This window comes from Trachypithecus francoisi, unplaced genomic scaffold (genome assembly GCF_009764315.1).
Source record: "Trachypithecus francoisi isolate TF-2019V2 unplaced genomic scaffold, Tfra_2.0 Lachesis_group7, whole genome shotgun sequence".
Classification (NCBI taxonomy): domain Eukaryota; kingdom Metazoa; phylum Chordata; class Mammalia; order Primates; family Cercopithecidae; genus Trachypithecus; species Trachypithecus francoisi.
Window position 1 is genome coordinate 18,820,170 of NW_022681472.1, and position 11,715 is coordinate 18,831,884.

At 37.5% G+C, this 11,715-nt stretch overlaps 1 long non-coding RNA gene across 1 annotated transcript; it reads left to right on the forward strand.

Annotated features, from left to right (window-relative positions):
• Positions 1-1,545: 1,545 nt before the first annotated feature.
• On the forward strand, positions 1,546-11,232 carry LOC117079256. The gene is made up of 4 exons (XR_004435337.1): positions 1,546-1,718; positions 2,897-5,699; positions 8,139-8,278; positions 11,098-11,232. It is a non-coding gene; the product is annotated as an uncharacterized LOC117079256 (long non-coding RNA).
• Positions 11,233-11,715: the final 483 nt, after the last annotated feature.

An 11,715-nucleotide genomic window follows, 5' to 3' on the forward strand; every position in this document is an offset into this window, starting at 1 on the left:
CTAATGGACACACAATTGTTAAGGGGCAAAACCAGAATTCAACATGTGAACATAGGAGTTAAGGAGAACTCCTGCTTGGTTCTTCTGCATTCTTCAGTTTCTAAAAGCCTCCAAAGCCTTTTGTCCCTGAAGGCCAGAGAAAGGAAAGAGAAGGATGGGGCGGGATGCCTGAGGGGTTCTCAATGGCCTCTGATTAATTTCAGTCCCTGTACTTACCAGTTGCACTTCTCATTGTCTTTCCCTAGCTGATTGTCTGTGACTTTCAAAATATAACTTAACGGGGACATTTGAGAAATTACTTGGAGAGAGATAATCTATAGAATGTGATGTAATTACTGCTCACTGCAGGGCTGCCCCGAGGATTGACAAGGGTGTGTATTGAGGCGGCTTGTGAAGAGGACTTGAACGCTGTACCAGCTGCATATCCCTGGCTTCCTCCCAAGAGCTCCTGATGGGATATTCTCCATGATTTCTAAGACCACCTGGAGTTATTAGTCCCTTGAGGACCCCCATAAGATGCTTTATTATCCTTTCCTTTGCTCCCCAGGTGTCTTAACTCAGATCCTCATTCATTGTGAGATTGGGAAAACATGCACGTGCAGGTCTTGTCTTAGGTAGCAATAAAATGCTATTACTAGATCCCCAAATGTAAATGACACAGGCAACTATTTCTTAACATCAATAAATCTAATGTCTGTGTAATCAGAAACCAGAGATCTGAACTCCACCTTTGAGCTAACTCAAAATCTGTATCATTGCAGTCATTAGAAACCAGTTTTTATTCCTTGTCTTATTGAAGGGACTGCTGTTGATTGTTTTTAATTTTTAAATAATGATTTTTTATTTTTAGACATAAACCATCAGGCAACTTTAAAAGTTTGTTTTTGAGGAGGTAAGAGTTGAATTTAAAACAACAAATGAAGCCTTTGCATTACTAGCGTTCTTTTCCATGTATGTTATATAACACTGGAGTGTTAGAAATATTTTTGAAAGTATTTTTGTAAAAAATATGTATTTCTAAAAAAAAGCATCAATGAGAAAGAAATGAATTTATGTAAAAAAATTTTCAAATAAATGTGTAAAAATTTTCACCTGGGGCACACAAATAAAGTGAGAGTATGGTCATTTTCAGTAATATTACACTAACAATTTCCAACTGTATCTCTATGTACGGTTTAAATTTTTTATGAACACAAATTCATTATAGAACAAATTATTGCATTTAAGAGAAACATCAAAAGCTGACTGTTTATTTACTTTTACTAGTTATTCTTCCTCCATGGAAATTATGCTTCTGAATATAGTGAATAAAACCAGATGTGATCACACTGATTTTGACTTAGTGCTATTTTCAACATAATAATATTTCCTATGGGATAGAGAGTAAAGAAGGGAAGGTAAAGGGAAGAAAATCACCTCTGCATTTCCACTGTGTTTGCAGGTCATGAATTTGATGTATTACGTCATAATACAAAAATTAGCTGGGCATGGTGGCAGGTGCCTGTAATCCCAGCTATTCGTGAGGCTGAGGCAGAGAATTGCTTGAACTCGGGAGGCGGAGGTTGCAGTGAGCCAAGATCATGCCACTGCACTGCAGCCTGGGCGACAGAGCGAGACTACCTCTCAAAAAAAAAACAAAAAAAAAAAAAAAAAAGAAAGGAAAACAAAAGAAAAAGAAATTGAAGTATAAAGGGGAATCACAAGAATTCTAAATGGTAGTAAGTATTAAGCCCAAAATAGTTTAAATAAAACTGAAATTTGAGATAGGATTTGATAATAGTTTGTATGTTTTAACTAAAAGTTACAATTTAAGATGTATAAATATAAAAATTTCCATACAACATAAAGTATTGGCAACCACATAAAGACCAGGGGTATGTTTCAGGAAAAAAAAAAATTAGAAAATACCCAAATTAAGCTCTATTTGAATTGTAAGGTCAATGATATTTTGGTTTAAATGCAGATACGTTTAGTCACCTTTTGGGTCCCTTCCCAAATCTGTTGAAAGCAATGGAAATTTCCTACCAAAAATATCACATTTTTGCATCAAACATTTTTTGAGTGTTACAGGTTCCCTAAGTTCATTAATTCCAGCCTTCTTTCATCCTTCTTTTGGGGTTCATGAGGTCAACATGGAAAATGTCTTAAGTGTTAACACAGATCTCATTCTTTAAAATATTGGTGGGATGGTTGGACTTTGTTCTTTAGAATTCTGCAAGACCTGCAAATGTAAACAAATCTTTCATTAGTAGCCTAACTAGAGCAGGGTCCATGTTTGAGGAAATATACAACTAGGGGAAAATAAAGTTATGGAGTTGCAGATTGGAACAGGGCTATAATAAAAGTTCACACTTATATAGTGCTTAAGGATGGTTTCAGTGTATTACAGGATTTTACTTATTAACCATCACAACCTCACCTTAGGGGAAGTTTTGAGAGGGGTGATAAACTGTCTATCCTTGGCTTTACATCTTGACATAGGTTGGAATGGGGTTCTTAGCTGTGGTGCCAAGAAAATGTTATAAGAAAGCTAAAAATTTCATTGCCTGGAATTTTAACATATTTGGATGTTTAGCTATACACCTGAGTAACAGACCAAATTTGTTAGATTTCTATAAGGTGTCAGGCTTTGAGTGACGTAAATGGCATTATGTGAAGGGTAGGAAATTCCCAGGTAAACCAACTTGTGGACCAGGTGGTGGTTGTTTTTTATTTTTGTTTTTTAGCCGCATCCACATGCTCCTCTATTTTTGAGTAATAAACACTAGAATTGCATTATTAAAATTTAAAATTACAGAAAATTTCAACAGGACATTAACAGTTTTTTAAAGGTGAAGTTCTGGATTATGTCCCTCAGTAGAAAAAAAATATGTTTTCCATATATATATATTTCTAGACTCATGGTAAATACCTGAAAACAAAATCTTCACTTCAGCACTGGGAAGTATATGAAACTGTTTTCAGACCACAGAACTCTGTGAGCTCATCGCCAAGAATTGGTCTGCAAGGTCTTCAGAAGGGCAGGCTATTTGTAAACTCCTTTTGACTTAGCTGGTAAGACAGAAAGTTCTTTCTTCATGGCTAAATGATACTTGAGAAAAGAAAAAATGTGGTGAAGCTGGATGTATCTAGTTGAAATAAAAATGACTACCTTATTCCTACGTAAGCAAAATATACCACTTACAAGAAAAAAAGGAATTTATGAATAGAAATAGAATCAGATCACAGTGCATTTCTCAATTCTCCACTGGGTTTTATTACTCCAGTGTTGTGTTTTTACCTTTTATCGTAGCTGTCATTCGTCCTTGTACTTTAGATAGCAGCTTATCAACCCTTGTTATATCGTTAGCTTCTTTAGGGTGAGGATCTTATCTTTATTTTTGACCACACTTCCTGTGCCTGCCCCTTTTCTTACATCAACTTCTGTTCCACTTGGGATTTTGTACTCACAGATGTGCCCTGAATATTTATGAGATTTACGTGAATGGTCCAACATCGATTCAGAAAAATTTTGGCCCATTCGTACAGATTATTGAAAATATTCCCTTTCCAACTCAGGCAGCAAGGCCTCTAGCTTAGTGCTCACTTTTCCTCTCTAAGCATATTCATACCATTAGGGAATTAATTTCTTCTAAACCAAAGCTCTTATTTCCTCATAATTCAGTATGTCTGTTTTTGATTCCCACTATCATTGTGGTCTCTCAACTTACTCCTGTTAACACAGCCATATTCGTGGATTTTATAATACCTCCTCTGTTGATCTTCAAATTTTGCCTAAATAGGCAATAACTTAAATGAGAATGTGTTCACGAGTGAGCCAGTGAGCTCAGAAATTTGGAACCCCTTTGCCATGGAGGGTGATAGTGAGCTTAGTGATAACAAGAATTTCCCATTGTGGCATCTACTTTTCAAATCATCTCTTCCATGTGATAGTGTTTTTATATAGTTTGTTTTGCCTGCCTCCCTTCATTCCCATCTCTCTTCTTTCCTCCCTTACTTCTCTCCTTCCCTTCCACTCTTCTTTCCTTTATGGGAAAAGCCTTTCTAAATCCTTCAATTTGTGGTTTGAGTTTTGAGTCTTTTATTGAAATTACATGTTGATATGCTAGGGGTATACGAAAGCTTTTTTCCCAATTTGCAAAAAATGTTTATATTATTATTTTTATACTATTTTGTATTAAAATCATCCCAGATATCCCCAAAATAGAATGCAAAGTTTGCATTTTAAATATACTTTGAAATTTTAAAGAAATTTTCTTCTAAGTTGTCTTTAGATTACATATCCAGACAGGTTGGAGGCATCGAAATACTTCCTACTCTTTTTTCAATGTTGTTAGAGATATTGCTATGACACTTTTGAGAAGTATTCAAAACAACTCTATTAAGATAAGCTCCCTTTCTTTACTGTCTTCATCTTATATCTCTGGCTCTCAATGAAATTCTACCATTTTCCACTCAAAACCCAGTTGATCTCTGGAAGGAGGTGGGGTGTGCCCTTGTATGAGCTCTTAAGAATTTATGTAGCATTGTTTTCTAGCTCTTCCATCAGTGAAATCAAGTTGGTAGCTTGAAATTTACCATGGTGGAGGATATCTACAGCACAGAAATTGGCAAAGGCTACAAATAAGTTTAATTTTTTTTCTTTGTTTAGAACTCGTTAAGTATGTACCAGCACACCCTGTAAGGTTGATTGATGCTTGATCTAGGTGTCCTCCGTATGCTTTGTGTGTTACTCCTGTGGCTTTACCAGCTATTATGCATTAGTCTCTGGGGATAAGGGAAGTAATAAACCTTTGTCCTAGGTCTCACAAATAGCTTGGCTATTAATCAAATGATCATTTGGTCTGGCTCCCTTTGTTCGGTCCTATGCTTGTAAGTATGGATGTGTTAGCTCTAGACAGAACCATAGATAAGGAAGCTAAAGCTCAGAGTGATTAATGACTTACAAGGTCACAATTCTAGTTAGATGCAAAGATGCTGGGGCAAGAATCCGGGTTTTCTGAATCCTAGGTAAATTTTGTTGCTGTTATACAACTCTATCTCTCATAATTAAAAAAAAAATCTGAAATCATAAATATTCCATTGTAATAAGCTTCAGAAAGCATTGCAAGCCACAGATTTAGCTTTAATACCATTAATCTTTCCTTTTTTTCTAATCCAAAAAATAAGATACATTAAGAAAAGTTGAAAATGTAAAAATATTGGTAAAAAAACCAAAACTCCTAACAAATTAATATATATGTTAAGAGATATATACGTTTAAACAATTTACCATCATCTGTCAACTTTTAAAGGAATGCCTGGATCTAGCTCTCATGACTTTCAACCAAAGTGACACAATTTTTCCAGTAATTTTAACAGTTTCTCCCAGCTTACTGGTTAAAGAACTCTGTAACATCTTTAGCAAGAAACAGAAAGACAGAGGGCAGCATGGGACCAGAGTGCAGCTGCCCTTCAGAAGAACTTGACTGTACAACTTGCACATCTGAAGAGGTAGCCAAGAAAATAGAGAGAAGAATGGGAAGTGAATCTACCCACATCCTCCCCTATCCCCTGCAGAAAGAAATGTAGCATCTCTTTCTCATTGTTTAAGAAGAAAAGGGGGGTCTCGGAGACAAAGCCAATGAAGGATAAATGAGTGCTCTGCCAGTTCAAAGTCAATGTGAAGATTGGACGGGGAAGCGTGCGGAGCTCAGAAGGTATTATTTTTAGAGGGTGCAAACAAGAGAACTTGCCTGGCAGAAGGGTTTGTGCAGGCTCTTCCAGCCTCAGTAATTGGATAGGTTTGGCAGACTGAAAGAGGGGCTCGTGGTTCCTGATGAATGCTCCACTTGTGCCCGAGTGTGATTTAGCATGCTGCTGAATAAACACAACACGGGAAGGGGAAGGTGATAACTACCAGTCTCAGCAGAAAGACAGAGCCTATAAATATGCCAGGGGGTCAATAGGAGTGATTTCATTCTGCCTGCACAGGACTGCTGATGAGGTGTGACGGGGCAGCGCCACTTCATTAATGCATCACAATGGTGAAGAGCACCTGAAGCAGCAGCAGCAGCAGCAGCAGCAGCAGCAGCAGCAGTCTATCACCTACCTAGGCTGCAGCTATCAGCAAGGCTAACCCAGAGAAAGAAAGGCAACAATAGACCAACGAAGATGCCATAGGCCACGCCTTCCTGTTTCATCCTCCTCCTGTATCCTTTCATTCTCCTTCTCCTCTTTCCTCCCCTCCCAATCTCCCTCCTTCCTTCCCTCATTCCTCTACTTCCATCTCTTTGCTATTTCTAGAAAGAATCTTTTGTCTTGCTAGGCAGAGCATTCATAACAAAGGAAAGAAAGGAGGCGTAGATGATGAAGCACAGTAGAACACTTTTAACTGCAGGAGTGTTAGGATATGAATACTGCTGCTAGGATAGAAAGGAGAAAATCCTCAGGCTATGTATGCTGGATTGTTTAGAGGGGAAAAGTATTTCCATGGAAATCACCTATAAAACAGTTCAGAAATGAAAATAAAGCTATTTTCCTGCAACTAGCTTTTTTAATTTTCTTTCAGAAATAACACACAAATGTCCCCAGGCACTTTTCAGTTACACCACTGTTCATGGCTCCTTTCCCAGGCTCAGGCGCTTCTCTTTTCCCATTTCTCCCGGACATCCATTTGCCCCTTGACATTCTACCTCCATTGCCAAGGCCAGAGAACATAACTTGTGCTCACTCTTCCACTGAGCTCCTTTAGGCTCTGTCCTTCTCTGGCTGAGTCTGACAAATGGACTGGCAGCCCTGCCACCCTGATTGCTCAGTCATCTGAACCACGGTTTCTGATTACTGCATGATTGATCTGGCTGTGGCTGGTCCAGAGAATTGGAAAGAAAAAATAATTATAAAATACATTTAATAGTTCTTGACATCTTTCCTTTTTTTATATTCAGTTAGTGCAACACTACAGCTATTTACTTCACCTTTGCAATTTTTAGGAAAGTGAGGAGGTCAAGAAGGAGTTGTAAGGCAAACTGTTGTATCTTTCCCTGCGTGGCCTGCCTTTCATGGTTACAACTATGTCAAGACTATACATCACTATGAATAATGTATTATGAACAAGTATAATAATATTTGTTAGACACAACCATTTCTAACAATTATTTTGTAAGTAGAAAAAGATAAGCAGATAAACAAGTAGTGCCCATTTTGCTTAAAGCAAGGTTTGTTTCCAGATGTCAAAACTTCTAGACTCTAAGATGCTCATTTTTCTTGGCCCACTAACTTATAGCATGTTTCCAAGTTTCATAAGCTTAATATAGCCCTAATAATTTTTATGTATTTTTGGTGTATGTTTACATACAATAATACTAGTTAAGACTAAAACTTTAAGAGCATTATTTAAAATCATACATTCATGTTGGATTTCATGAGTCCAGGCCTGAATACTGCCTCAACTAATGTTGAATTGATTTCAAACAAAGAACAATAATTTTGTAACTTGAAATGTTTTTGTTTTGTTTTGTTTTGGTATCTGAACAAACTATTCAGAAAAATACCCATTAATAAAGAAGTACATAGAATGATTTGGCTTGAATTTTGTTTAGTTTTGTCTTTCCTAACTCTGCTTCTAGTTTGTGGACTTTCTACGAGAAGTGTCAATGTTACTTGTTTTTATATCCTCCAGTAGGTCTTGCTTGATGTTTGTGTATAATAGGGTATAGAATACTTTTTAGTTAAATAAAATCTATATTATATTTTAAGAATTTCAACTTAAGTGGAAACAATATTTAGGTGTATGTGGAGTGGACAGGTAGGGCAGGCAGGGAAACTCCTAAAAGTATACTTAATTTGATAGTAAATATCATTCTAGATTTCTACCAATAGTTCTTCTGATTATTATTTAAGATGGAAATATAAGAAATCACAGAGGCAAAATCAAGCTAAGAAATGAAAAGATTCCTTAAGAAAAAACAAATCAACAAGGATACTCATCAGATAAATAATGAATGATGAGCATTTTCCAGTGTATAAATGATAAGTGATGAAGCAGTAGCTGGAATTTCTACTTTACAAATGCCAAATGAGCAAAAGGAAAGATAGTTGATAATTGTCTTTGTCTTATAAGCTTTGGAAATGCCACATATACTACCCTCCCCACACAGCTTTTTTTTTTTTTTTTTCCCAGAGCAAGAGAAAATCCAGTGACTGGAAAAGAATAAAAAGAAAAACACTGACCAAGATAATAATCCCAAGAAGTAAAAAATTAAGACCTGAGAGGAAGAAGGCAGACTAAAGAAAGTAGGTGAGACAGTGACCTGAACCAAAGTGCTGGCTCCACGCTCTGTGACGTTGGGTGTCCTCACTGCCCTCGAAAGCATGGTCTTGGTGACGCTGGTCAGGTGCATGAAGTGTTAGAAAATTTTATTAAAGATTCCATGGTTGCATCTCCACCTTCATGTCTAGATAGTTATTTCTCCTCCTTCTTTTACTCCCAGTCCATACCTTGCCAATCCGTTTCTATAACCTTTTTAGTATGAATAAAGTCTGACCATTGTGAATGGACCCACTTGTTATATAATGAAGAGGGAGTTTTTGTTTCATTGTTGTTAGTAATTTAAGATATGCCTTGGTGTTTTCTCCCTGTTTCTTGCTGGTTTCATTGCAACTAAATGTTTCCTCTGTCCCCTACCCTCTTTCCTCTCCTTTGAGAACTCCAGTTTCATTAGGCCTTTCCCACCCCTCCAGTGGGCCATTTGAAGGTGTTCCAGACCTCACTGATGCTCTACTCGTATTTGTTCAAATCTGCTCTTAATCTCATTCAGTATATTTTTCATCTCTGAAATTGTAGATTTCACTTCCAGGTGTTGGATTTGGGGTTTTTTTGTACATCTTCCATGCCTTTATTCCTCTAGCTTTTTGAACATATGGAATAGAGTTATAATAACTGATTTCATGTCCTTGTCTACTAATTCTCTAGCATATGTCAGTTCTTGGTTCCTTTGATTTGTTGATTTTTCTCCTCATTATCAGTTGTATTTTCTAGCTTTTTTTCATGCCTGATAATTTTTGACAGGGTGTGAATTTTATCTTATTGGGTCTTGAGTAGGTTTTTAGTCCTACAGATCTTCTTGAGCTTTGTTCTGGGATGCCTTTAAGTTATTTAAAACTCAGTGGGATCCTTTCAAGTATTGCTTTTAAGATTTGTTAGGTGAGTGTAGAGCTGCATTTAATCTAGCATTAATTTCACCCTGTTTGTGAGGAAAGACCCTTCCGGGTACTTTATCTAATGCCCCGTGAATCATGAGGATTTCCAGTCTGACTGGGGGATGTGGGGGTAGTGTGGGCGGGAAGGCACCATTCTTGGCCCTATGTGAACTCTGGGTAATCTTCCCTCTAATCCTCTCAGATGGTTCTGCCTCTGGCCTAGCATACTTTCCTCACATGCGTGAGCTGATCAGTGCTTGGCTGAATACTCAGGGGAGCCCCTCTGCAGATCACTGGAGTTCTCTCTCTGTACAACTCTCTCCTCTCCAGTACTCTGTTCTTCAAACATCAAACTTATTCCCTTGACTCTCACCTTCATCCGTTTGGGTTCTGCCTGACTCACCTTCCCTTCTCCATGGCCTGGAAGCCTCTCTCAAGGAAGGACCTTGAATAGTGATGGGTTTTTTATTTGTTTTCTACCCTTCAGGGATTCCTAGCCTTTATGACTTGATATCCAGTGTCTTCAAAACTGTTGTTTCATACATTTCCTCCAGTATTTTTGTTGTTCTGGCTGGGAAGTCTTTCAGGTAAAACCAGTCCTTCCTACACCTTCTTGGCCAGAATAACAAGTCCTTAATTTTCTTATTTTTAAAATGGCACTTTAGTATTGTTTTTTTACTTACCTACTGAGTTGTGAGGATAAAGCAAGAAGATGTATTTAAAAAATGCATTTACCTAACTTATTTATAATCTACTTTCTTTCAAAGATTTTTAGAGATAAAAACACTAACATCAGATAAAAACATAAGATTGAAAAAGTAGATGAAACCAGGACCAATATCCCAAATGTTTATCTTAAAATTTCATTCAACTGAAATGTGTTGAATGCTTGCTTTGTTCTAAGACATAGGCAAGGTACTGAATAGAGCATACCAATACTACTCTGCACTGTTGACTGAGGAGGGTGTGTAGACTTGGTCATGTTCCCAGGATGGCCCAGGAGAGGCCTATGATCACCTGACACCAAGACTGACCTTCTCCAAAGGCTCCTGGTAAAGGGGAACCCTGTGACGCAGGCACTACAGCCCTTACTTCTATCTAACACTTCTTCCCCTTTGACACCCATATCAACAGTGTGTCACCCTCTGAAGTGCTTTAGGTTTTCTTAGCACTCTGTACCTTCACTGTCCTGATACTTCCTTTCTGGATTTCCCTTAGTGTTGCTCACACCTCTTCCAGAAAGCCTTCCCTGTTCCCCTCATCAAACTCTGTGCTTGTCTTGAGAGAGCCCAGTCTTCAACACTTACCTCTGGCACAGCTTATGTGACCCTGGGTTATGAGGGTTTTCTTATCTGTCTTCACTGCAAACTATAAGCTCCTAACAGGGAGGGATGATTGTTTTTTTATTCTGTATCTTCAAGGCCTAGGATACAATGGCTGGCATATAATATATATTAACAATGTTGAATACATGCGCAAAATGAATGAGTTAATCCTAAAATAAATAGAAGAAGCAAAATAAAGGCCTAGTTCTGATAAGTTCCCTCAATATTTGTATCATGCTGAAAGCACGAAAGCACAGTTCTGGTAAGACATATAGCCGCTCAGGTACTCATTTAACTGATGGCCTGGCAGAAAATGACATATGTGAAAATGTAAGACATTATTATTCTACTGCTGTGAAGTTTTATTTAGGCTGACCCTCTTACTTTATATGGTTCTTTTATAATTTCTTATGCTTATTTAATAATGCTTTCTGTGGACTGACTGTGTCCCACTGTTGAAGCCTAAAACTCCAATTGATGGTATTAGGAGGTGGGGCCTTTAGTAGGTAGTTAGGTTATGAGGATGGAGCCCTCATGAATGGGATTAGTACCCTTATCAGAAGAGGCATGAACAATTATCTCTGTCCACCAGGAAAGATGCAAGGAGAAAGACAGTCATCTGCATACCAGGAAGAGGGCTCTCACCAGACACTGGATCTGCTGCATCCTTGATCTTGGACTTCCAACCTCTAAAACCATGTGAAATACATTTCTGTTGTTTTAACCACCCCATCTACAGTATTTTGTTAGGGCAGCCCAAGCTGACTAAGATAGCCTTATTACACCTTATTTTAGTAATTATAATCATTTAATTAATAATACGATCCCTGAAAGTAGCTCCTCCCCTAACAGCACCACCCATTCCTTCTCGTATCTGATGGTCATGCTGATTACCTGGAAGCCATTATGTTGAAGGAGCAACAATTTTAAATTTTAAACCTTGTAGAGTCCTGTGATCTTGGCATCATCTCTCAATCTGTATGCTTATACAATCTGCTAAGATGATAACAATTGTCCTGAGGGGAAAATTTAGGAATTGTTTTATTCAAAGTTTTTTTTTTTGGCATAACAGTTAAAGAAAATATTTGTGGGTGATAGAAAATGACTGATTTTACCTTAAAACAAAGATTAAAACATGTTGGCTTGCCATGAAGGGAACTGGATGTTTTTTTCCACATATAATTAAAAACAGTGGGATAAAGGGGTAAAC